Source organism: Pinus tabuliformis, chromosome Q (genome assembly GCF_031772625.1).
Source record: "Pinus tabuliformis cultivar Carrire ecotype Pingquan chromosome Q, CPIR1, whole genome shotgun sequence".
NCBI lineage: Eukaryota > Viridiplantae > Streptophyta > Pinopsida > Pinales > Pinaceae > Pinus > Pinus tabuliformis.
The window spans coordinates 644315691-644326468 of NC_142296.1; the positions used below are offsets into that span (position 1 = coordinate 644315691).

Below are 10778 nucleotides of genomic sequence, written 5' to 3' on the forward strand. Positions count from 1 at the left end.
ATATTGAATCCATATATTGAATACATATGTCTATTATATACAATTAGCACAATCATATTACTAATTTAATATGGTTGATATACTTGGATTAAGTGTAGTTAGTGTGATCCACTTGAAGGGATCACTTTGAGTGACACTAAGAGAATTGAACCCATGACCTCAATAGAAAATGTGTTTTAACAACACGGAATTGACCAATTGAGCTAACCCATAGGGCTAATTAACCACTATTAATATAACATTGACCACATTATAATGTTTTATAAGATTTTTTCTAAAGCATCATTTCTAATTTGAATAGCACTCACTAAATTGCCCTACTAAACTGCCAAAACTTGGTTTTAAATAAATTATTAATTTTACATTCAATACATTTATATACTTTCTTTAAAAATAAACTAATTATTTTAATATTAAATTTTTAAACCATTTTTATTTTTAAATTAGAATTCAAACTTAATAACTATACCAACTATACCGTTATTTAGAATTCAAACTTAGTAACTATGGTTCACAGTATGGAAACTTATTTTTTCCCTTCTTTCCCGTGATATTGATGACTGTGCACGAAATTACCAGAGATAATTATATCTTAACAATAAACCATTATATCTAACAAAAAAACAGGTTTACAAAAAGCAGGGTTCGCTTGTTTTATTACTTTATGGTCTATGCAAGGAATAAGCAGCCTTGCTGGTTTCGTTTGTTTTATTACTTGCCCATCTATAAGGTTGTTTCTTATGGTTTGGTCACACCAGATTCACTGAAAAAGGAGTACGGACATTATGCTTTCCATCGCTCCACATCAGTGTACCGAAAACATATCCTTTGGTGGCAACCTTGGTTGCTTTAAAAACTACATCGAAGGATAGCTTCTTGGAAGTTTGAGAGAATTGACGAATTGGTGGAGAGACCTTCACACTCAGACCCGGAGGTGCACCGATGGTAACCTTGTAAGTGGGTGCGAGATCAGGACTGATGTTTGTGACGCTTCTGCTTACAATTGTGCTCCCATTCACAACATTTAACTTGGAAATGGCTATACTTGGATAGTTCATGTTACTGATCAGATCCACCTTTGCACCGGATGGACACCTATAGGTTTTATTCGCAGCGATGAGCTTGATATTCTCAGTGTCTAGACCGTAATTACACAGAAAGTGGAAGTAATCATCGGTTGATGTTTCATATACAAGTCCTGGTTGCAGAGCTCCGATTGGATTTACTACTCCCGCTCCAAAATCAAATGGCGTCCCAGTCAAAAAATTTCCCATATTGTTCCTTACAATGGCTGCCATTTATATTAGAGTGTGGATGTTAGAAAGAGAGGCAGTTGTGAAACGGGATTTTTTTGTGACATATATACATATATATGCTGACATTGAAATAATTAAATATCCATTACCGTTAACATTGACTACAATCACTAGTTGAACTAATTCAATACTTGACTTCAAGGATGGCCCTGAACTAACCCTAGGAAAAAAGTTGGTTTAAGGGATTATGCATTTCAAGAATAAAACCTGATCATAAGTACCTGTTGTCATCAGGGCTGATCTGATAACAGAGGGGCTCCAAGTAGGATTCATAGATTTTAAAAATGCATCAGCTCCGCTAACATGAGGAACTGCTACGGAAGTTCCAGACATCATGTAAAATGTGGTAGACATCGTCTCTGGAAGAACTGGGTCTATAAATCCCGTATCGGGAGGATCCCATGCAGCAATGATGTTCAGACCTGGTGCGCTGATGTCTGGCTTCCAATATCAATTGAAGGATTGAGGTTGTGATGATCTCTCATAATTAGCTTCTGAAAGTTAATTGGCCACTACTTACCTTGAGAATGTTCTGGGTCAGCGCTCCAGGACCTCTTGATGAAAAAGATGCAACAACATGAGCCGGCTTCTCATTTGCAACCACCGTTGATGGAGTAATTGTTGCAACAGGATTTCTATAATGACAAGGCTTGGAAGATTATAAACAGCCACATTGTAATTGGATGAACCAAATGAATCGATATAAACATGGGAAAAGAGCAGGAATTGTAGGTGAACGCACCTGGTTGAGTTTATGTAAGAAAATATCTCAGTTGCAGACGATTTACTTATTGTAGTCCCTGCAAAGGTACCGTAATCATATGCTTCAGATAGCTGTAAGTCGTCCACGACAATCATGCCTACGGCTCCAGTGAAGAACTCGATTTCTGATTCCATGTTTCCCGTCGATGTAGCAGTGTCATTTGCAGTACAGACTACAATCTTTCCTTTCATTTTGTTTTCATCTAAGCAACCTAGAATACAATTGTTGCACAATACCTTCCTTTGAATTTCCCATCTTCATGAAAAATATAATTATAAAATTCCTACATTGTGTACTTTAATTTACCTTGCAGCTACTGGGTCAAAGGGTTGTCGGTCACAGGACTCGGCAGGTATGCTTCCTCCGTACACAAGCGGGTGCACGGCCGATTGGCTGAGATTCGAATAGGTGATGCCCTTACCCTAAATGCACAGTACAAATCTTTAAAGCCAAATCCCAAAATACTGGATCTACAACTCATGAAAAATTTTATTTAATTTATATGCATTTTACAACAGGTTTGTTTATAGAACTAATCCACATCTGTTTCATCATCAGAATTGTTTTGCTAATTCGAGAGAGTGACAAAACTGAATTTTATTGCCCCTTTAGTCGACTTCTTTGTTCGACTATTAGGAACAGGCATGAAATTATCACTATAAAAACAGGGCATGCTCTTGAATGGCAGAATCTATTAGTAAAGTTGTGAAGAAATGAAATTATTAATTGTTGTGTAAAGTGAAAAAACATTATACTATTGTGTTTGTTTTCCCTTGTTCACACCTGAATAATCTTACCGTTGCCTAACACAATGTTTGACTGGAAATCCCGGTCGATTGAGGTCATTCCGACTGTAAAAATCCATGGCGCAGAATTAACCACTGTTTGGGAATCTGGTCCCTCGTTTCCCGCAGAGGATACAACCAGAATTCCTTTGTGAGTAGCATGAAATGCTCCTATGGCAATTGGATCGTTCACAAAATCGGCCTGATTACTGGACTCACTTCTAATTGAGATGGACACAATATCCACTCCATCTTTAACTGCATTGTCAAAGGCAACTAAAATCTGCACACCAGGGCACCCATAGCCCACCCCACAAACCCTATACATGGCAATTCTGGTAGAGGAACTGGCCGGTACGCCTCTGGCTGTTCCCTTAGCAAGACCATTATAGTTTGCATTATCCACAAAGTTGTGAGCTGCAGTGGAAGCTGTAAACGTGCCATGGCCACTATAATTCTCTTGCAGTCATTATTGGTGGAAATACAAATTTCGGTTTAATACTTGTCACCAAATCCAAGTCCACTCCACCTGAGTAATATCTCGCCCCAATTATTTTCCTGTTAAAACAATTACATTATTTTAGCTATACTGAATCACACCAGAGTAGAAACAACGAACTTATTTCAGTTGCATAGGTCACCTGTTGCAGTTGGAGGCATTGAAATCTTCTCCCTTAGCCCCTTTTCCCTTCCACCGCGAAGGAAGAGGGCCCATACCCTTATCACTGAAGCTAGCTGCTTCCGGCCAAATGCCTTCAAGATAAAATTTTATTTTCTCACAAGTATTATGAATTTGTTTAAAAAATAATTACAAATCATTATAATAGATTTATTTAATTTCAAATCTACTCAGGTATAAAAAAAAATTGCACAGGATTTAATGTCTTAAATTTCTTTGATGTAAATGATTAATAAATGAAGAATCAATTTTTAATTATTAATTATAATTTAACCATTTATTTTATGTTATTATTTTTTAATTTAATTGAATAAAATCAAAACCTTGAACAGAATATTATATTAAATCCCTATCATACTAAAGTAGAGAGTGTGTTTTAGGACAAACTAAACTATAGAGTGTTTTTTAGGACAAGCATATTACTCTTAACATATTTCAAAATTTCATTTCCTTAAATTTAATTAGATTGAAGATTTTAGAAATTGTTAAAAATATGTTTCCAAATTTGGTTTTCTCAATTGAACAGGGAGAAAAACAAGAGAGTGAACAAAAAAAACATTGACCCTACACATATTCCAACCCCAACCACAATTTTCTTTGTTGAATAGGGTAAAAAAAAACTCAAAAAATCAGAATTGTAGAGTGTTTGATTCATTTTTTATGGTGGAAATGGATTCGGCAACATCAAGAACCCTGGGCAGCCAAAATCCTAAAGTTTGACAGCTATAACTCAGATTTTCAAAAAATTATGACAGATTTTGTCATAGTCTTACCTAAATTTCCATTATTTTCCAAACTAATTTATAATATTTTTAAAATACACTTTTCAGAATTGATAAATATAAAATAAGACCATCAATGTCTTTATAAATTAATTTTTTTATATATAAATTTAAAATAAATAAACATTTTCATTATTATACTAATTCTCAAATAGTCAAATTTCAAGTATTTTCCCCTAACTCTACAATCAAAACTGAACTTAACCAAATGGAGTTTCAAAATACTAATATACCTGTATCTAGAAACCCTATTATGACATCAGTGCCAGAAGATTTTGGTTGTCTGTAAGAAGAGCCTGCCATGGCCAAGTCTTTTTCTAAGTAGTCCCATGAGTGCGTTGTATGAAGGTTTAACACTGGATCAGGGAACACTGATAATACTCCAGCTTTCCCTGCTAAATGGTGGGAATTTATATATCAGAATAGGAATACTCATTAACAACAACACTGGTTAACGAGACGTACCAGCTAATGCAGTCGCTTTTTCCTTGGATAATATTGTTGCGAATCCATTAAATGCATAAGTATAGCTACGCACCAGAGATTGCTCTGCGTGTCTCGGACTGCAAAGGTTCAAATACCCCCCAACACACTCATAAATATAAGAACAATAAAATCAATTCTAAAATTTGAATATTTATTTCATAATTTGATACATGTTGGTGTACATGCACTTAGACTAGCTGTGTTGGTGTACATGCACCTAGATTAGCTCCAGTTGGTGTACATGCACTTAGACTAGCTGTGTTGGTGTACATGCACCTAGATTAGCTCCAGTTAACTTATTGCTTGCATGTGGCACATGTACACATTAACATAAGATAAAGCACACTTAGCTTTAGTTAGCTTTAGTTATTGCATGTACAACTAAGCTTAACTTAGTTGCTTTTATGTATTTATTCTAAAAATAATATTGAAGAATTAACTTTCATTCTTTTCTCAATTATTGCTCGCTTCCTTCCTTCTCTTGCAAGCTTGTTTATTGTTTTGCAGATCTAGATCTGTGTATCTCAAAAATCTTACATGGTATCAGAGCACAGGGATTTGTAATCAGTGCACAAGCAATTTTATTTGCAAGTTCAGAAGATTGAATCAACAACAAAGAATGGAGTCTAAATTGGAGTTTCCACAATCGGCAATTCTCACTCCATATAATTATTTCGAATGGAAGCCAAAGATTCAACTTCATCTCAGAAGTAGAGGCTTATTTCGAATAACCATGGAAACGGAAGTTGAACCAACATCGGCAATGGAGAAAACAAGATATTTCAATTGCATGGACGAGGCCTTCGGCATCCTATGTTTATCTATTTCTCCAGAACTGCTATTTCATGTTGAATCATGTTCAACTCCAAATGAAGTATGGAAAAAATTGGAAGGATTGTTTGGAAAACAGGATGAAATGCAAGGTCAAATTCTCGAAAATGAGTTAAATTCATTAGATCCGAGAAACTTTGAGAACATTCAAGTTTTTTTCACACGGTATAAAGCCTTGTTGGTTCAGCTGAAAGGATGCGGGATCGACAAATCCAAGCAAGAAAATTAGTTGATTCTTTCCATTTTATCAAAACTTGGTCCAGAGTATGGAGTATTCGTCTCTACATTCCACACAATCAGATCTGCAACTGGTGCAGCTTGGAAGATTCCCTCACTAGATTCTTTTATTCAGTCTTTGATGCATGAGCAAGATAAGCTCATCAAAATGGGCACACTTAAAAATTCCAAAGCCCATGCACTTACTGTGCATGCAAAAGGAAAGGAAAATTCCAAAGACCATCAGAAAGGAAAAGGGAAGAAGGATCCTGATCCAAGAAAGGGAGGACATCCCAAACCCCCTGATGGATCATCTGGCTCAAAGGAAAGGAAAGGAACGAAAGGGAAATCAATGTGCAATTATTGCCACCGTGGTTTTCATTCTGAATCTGCATGCATGAAGAAGACTATAGATCTTATGGCGCAGACACTCCAGCAACACAATCTTGGAGACCACATTCCTGAGAATGCTAAGAAGAAGTCTGGAGAAAAAGCACCAGATCCAAGAGGTAACAGGCATGCTTTGATTGCTCTTCATTCTGCACCACAAGAATGGATCATCGATTCAGAAGCTTCACATCATATGGCTTCTTCAAAGGAATCCTTTTCTTCTCTACATGCATACTCAGGTCCTCCCATTCTCAAGGGGGATAATTCTGCAGTTGCAGCAACTGGACAAGGAAGAGTGCAATTCGAAGATGGAAGTTTTGAAAATGTCTTGCATATTCCAAGGCTTTCTGTGAATCTTCTCTCAGTGTATCAGATGACACACACAGGCAGCGGAAGGAAAGTGGAATTTACCCCAGATTCCGTGAGCATTTATGACATGCAAACCAATTTGAAGATTGCATCTGGCAAGGTAAATGATCAATCTCGTCTATATACATTTTCTGATTTTGTTCCTCAATCAGATTCTATTTTGCTACTTACGCATGCAAATGAAGAAAGTAGGATTTGGCACGAGAGATTTGGGCACTTGAATTTCAGATATATGCAACAACTTAGTAAGCAAGGGATGGTCAAAGGATTGCCAACCATTGAATTTTCAGATGGTGTTTGTAATGGATGTGCTCTTGGAAAGCATCCACAAGAAAAATTCGAGAAGGGGCATGCATGGAGAGCCTCTTCACCTTTGGAACTTGTACACAGTGATCTCATGGGTCCATTTCCGGTGCTTTCAATGAGCAAAGCAAGATATGTGTTTTTATTTATAGATGATTACACGAGATTCACTTGGGTTTACTTCTTGAAACTCAAGTCTGAATTTTTTCAACATCTAAAGATTTTCAAAGCGCATGCAGAAAATCAGTCTGGAAAACGCATCAAAATACTCCGCACAGATAATGGGACGGAATATGTCAACAAAGATATCAAGAATCTTTGTGATGAAGCAGGCATACAGTTGCAGCATACAGTTCCTTACACTCCACAGCAAAATGGCGTGGCTGAAAGGAAAAATCGATCTTTGAAAGAGATGGCTAATTGCATGATGCATGCAAGATCTCTTCCGTCGAAATTGTGGGCCGAAGCTATTAATTGTGCCTCATACATCCAAAACAGATCTCCTCATAAATATGTTACTGGAAAAACACCTTTTGAGGCTTGGACTGGCATGCAACCTGAAGTTAGTCATTTCCGCATTTTTGGATCTCGAGCATGGGCCCACATTCCTCCAGAGAAGAGAAAGGCTTTGGAGCCTCAAAGCAAAGCATGCATGTTTGTTGGATATTCTGATGAAGTCAAAGGGTACAGATTGCTTGATATCCACACTGAAGAGCTCTTTATTAAAAGGAGTGTAAAGTTTGACGAAGATATTTCGCATGCACCAGTAGATGAACTTGTTACCAAATTTTCATCACCACTCATTGATGAGTATGTAGATGAAACTTCAGACCAGCATTCTGATGAAGATGAGTCTTTTCTTGTGACCCCTGTTAGACCACCAGTTGTTGAACATCGAGATCATACTTCTGCATGTAGTTCGGAAGATTCTCAACCACCTTCAACAGATAAATGGCACAGCATGAGTGATATCCTTGATGATCATGCCTCTATCCCTCTGTTTGAGGAAGATCCGCAAGCACTCTTAGCTATGGAGCCATCCATGCCCATGCATGCTTATATGATGCATGGATCTGATCCACAAACTTATGCAGAAGCAAATGGGCATCCTGAATGGGAAGCCGCCATGGATGAGGAATATAACTCTCTCATTGAGAACCAGACTGGGGATTTGGTTCTGCTACCTTCAAATCGCAAACTTGTGAGATGCAAGTGGGTTTACCGGACCAAGAAAGCATCAAATGGCCAAGTTAGTCGATATAAGGCATGATTGGTAGCAAAAGGTTTTCAGCAAGTACATGGTGTTGACTATGATGAGACTTTTGCTCCAGTGGCAAAAATGGATTCCATTCGGCTAGCTCTCTCCATTGCAGCAGCAAGAGGATGGGAGGTGCATCATATGGATGTGAAGAATGCCTTTCTTCATGGTGATCTCGAGGAGGAAATCTACATGGAGCAGCCATCGGGATACATGCAGAATTCATCTCTGGTATGCAAACTAAAGAAGTCTCTCTATGGCCTCAAGCAGGCACCTAGAGCATGGTATGTAAAGATGGATTCTTATTTGTTATCTCAAAATTCTGTACGCTGCAAATCTGATTCCAATGTTTATTTTCTGAAGAAAATTGACTCCTTGTTGATCATAGTACTCTACGTAGATGATCTTTTGATAACGGGTAGTTCAGCTTCTGTCATTACTAACATCAAAACTGCATTGCATAAGCGGTTTTATATGACAGACATGGGCTTGCTAAATTTCTTCCTTGGACTAGAGATCCATCAGCGTGATTCTGGCATTACCATTTCTCAACCAAAATATGCCAGAGATCTTTTGGCACAATTTCACATGAGTGACTGCAAGCCAGCAGCCACACCTTTCTTATCAGGGATAAAGCTTGAGAATGGAAAAGACACACCATTGGTTGATTGCACATTGTATCGCCAGCTTGTGGGAAGTCTTCTTTATCTCACTCACTCCCATCCTTATCTCTCCTATGCTGTCGGAGCAGTTTCCAGATACATGCAGGAGCCACATGAGCTACACTGGAATGCTGCAAAGCGCATCCTTCAATATGTCCAGGGGATAATCACCTATGGGATTCATTATGCAGCCAATTGTTCTTTGAATCTCATCGGGTTCACAGATTCAGACTGGGCTGGCGACACCATTGATCGCAAGTCTACTTCCGGTTATGTACTTAGTTTGGGATCCAGCCCAATTTGTTGGTCAAGTAAGAAGCAGGCTGCCATTGCTTTATCATCAGCAGAGGCCGAGTATAGAGGAGCAGTCAATGCCACTATTCAGGCAATTTGGCTACAACATTTCCTATCTAAGCTTGGGATTAGTGTCCATCATCCAACTGTCATCTGGTGCGATAATCAAAGTACGCTAAAATTTTTCAGAGATCCAGTGTAACGGCAGCATACCAAACACATCGAGATCCACATGCACTTCATTAGAGAACTCATTCATGATGGGATCATCGATCTTCAGTACTGTCCTAGTTCCGAGCAGATTGCTGACATCTTCACCAAGACTTTCACTGAGCAGAAGTTTCGATTCCTGCGAGATCGTCTCGGGGTGAAGGACACGCCTGCCTAGCAGTTGTCTTTTCTCTACTTTTGCATTATATTTTGAGGGGGGGTTTTCTTCCCACTGGGTTTTCCCTCTTTCCTCCTTTTTTATGCATTGTATATGGGTACCTAAAATGGTCGTGTTGCCGGGACTCATTCATTTTGCATCACACTCACCTATGTTATGCTTAAGGGGGGGTGTTGGTGTACATGCACTTAGACTAGCTGTGTTGGTGTACATGCACCTAGATTAGCTCCAGTTAACTTATTCCTTGCATGTGGCACATGTACACATTAACATAAGATAAAGCACACTTAGCTTTAGTTAGCTTTAGTTATTGCATGTACAACTAAGCTTAACTTAGTTGCTTTTATGTATTTATTCTAAAACTAATATTGAAGAATTAACTTTCATTCTTTTCTCAATTCTTGCTCGCTTCCTTCCTTCTCTTGCAAGCTTGTTTATTGTTTTGCAGATCTAGATCTATGTATCTCAAAAATCTTACAATACCTTTTGAGAACAGACGAAAGAACCTGCAGATGACTGGTTACAAGCTCTTCTTTATTATTGTTGAGTAAACTCCCCATGTATACAATGTGCACCTGCATGAAGATCAGTAAAACTAGCGACATTAAAACTGAGTAATCTTGTAGCGAAAAGAGAATTAATTTGAAGAAATTAAGAGTCCGTATGTTTCCATCATCAGCAATGGCGAGGCCGAACAGCAGAGTGCAGAGAAAAAGCAATGCAAAACAAAGCTTGAACCCCATCACTAATATTTCTCACTACTATCTACTCAATCTGAACGGTCCGTTGTAAGACTTTGGTGGATGGCGGAGCTTTATTTAATGGAGGGAGAATGAGATCGAGCAGAGTGAGTAGTGTCTGTAGTGGATCTGATTTAGATTCGTGAGAGTGAGTGGTGTCTGTAGGGAGAATGAGATCGAGCAGAATGAGTGAAATCCTTGCAGCGCCAATGTTCAACGTGCTTAAAAAAAAGTCGCAATTGCATCATAAATTTGAGAATGCACGAAATGATGATGAGAATAAATTATACACAAAAATTGCACATTCATACTCAGGAAGGCGTTTTTCACAGTGGAGTCCAGCTCTCCCGATGGGACAAATTCTCTCTTCCCGCCATTGATTTCTTTTGTGGGTTCTCAATCCTTTGTTCCTCAGCCGCTAGTTTATATTAACGCGCTTACCCTTTTTACTGTGTGCTGTGCCTCTTTTTCGATGTGACAATTTCCATGCCCTACCCTTTTTTCTAAAGTTTCATC

At 38.2% G+C, this 10778-nt stretch overlaps 1 pseudogene across 1 annotated transcript; it reads right to left on the reverse strand.

The window, feature by feature from the left end:
• Positions 1–652: 652 nt before the first annotated feature.
• Positions 653–10265, reverse strand: LOC149221123 (CO(2)-response secreted protease-like; annotated as a pseudogene). The gene is made up of 11 exons (XR_016249353.1): positions 10190–10265; positions 10006–10099; positions 4791–4888; positions 4559–4717; positions 3506–3617; positions 2863–3422; positions 2397–2501; positions 2059–2315; positions 1837–1951; positions 1538–1757; positions 653–1291 (listed from the first exon to the last, which is right to left on the reverse strand). The product of XR_016249353.1 is annotated as a CO(2)-response secreted protease-like (transcript).
• Positions 10266–10778: the final 513 nt, after the last annotated feature.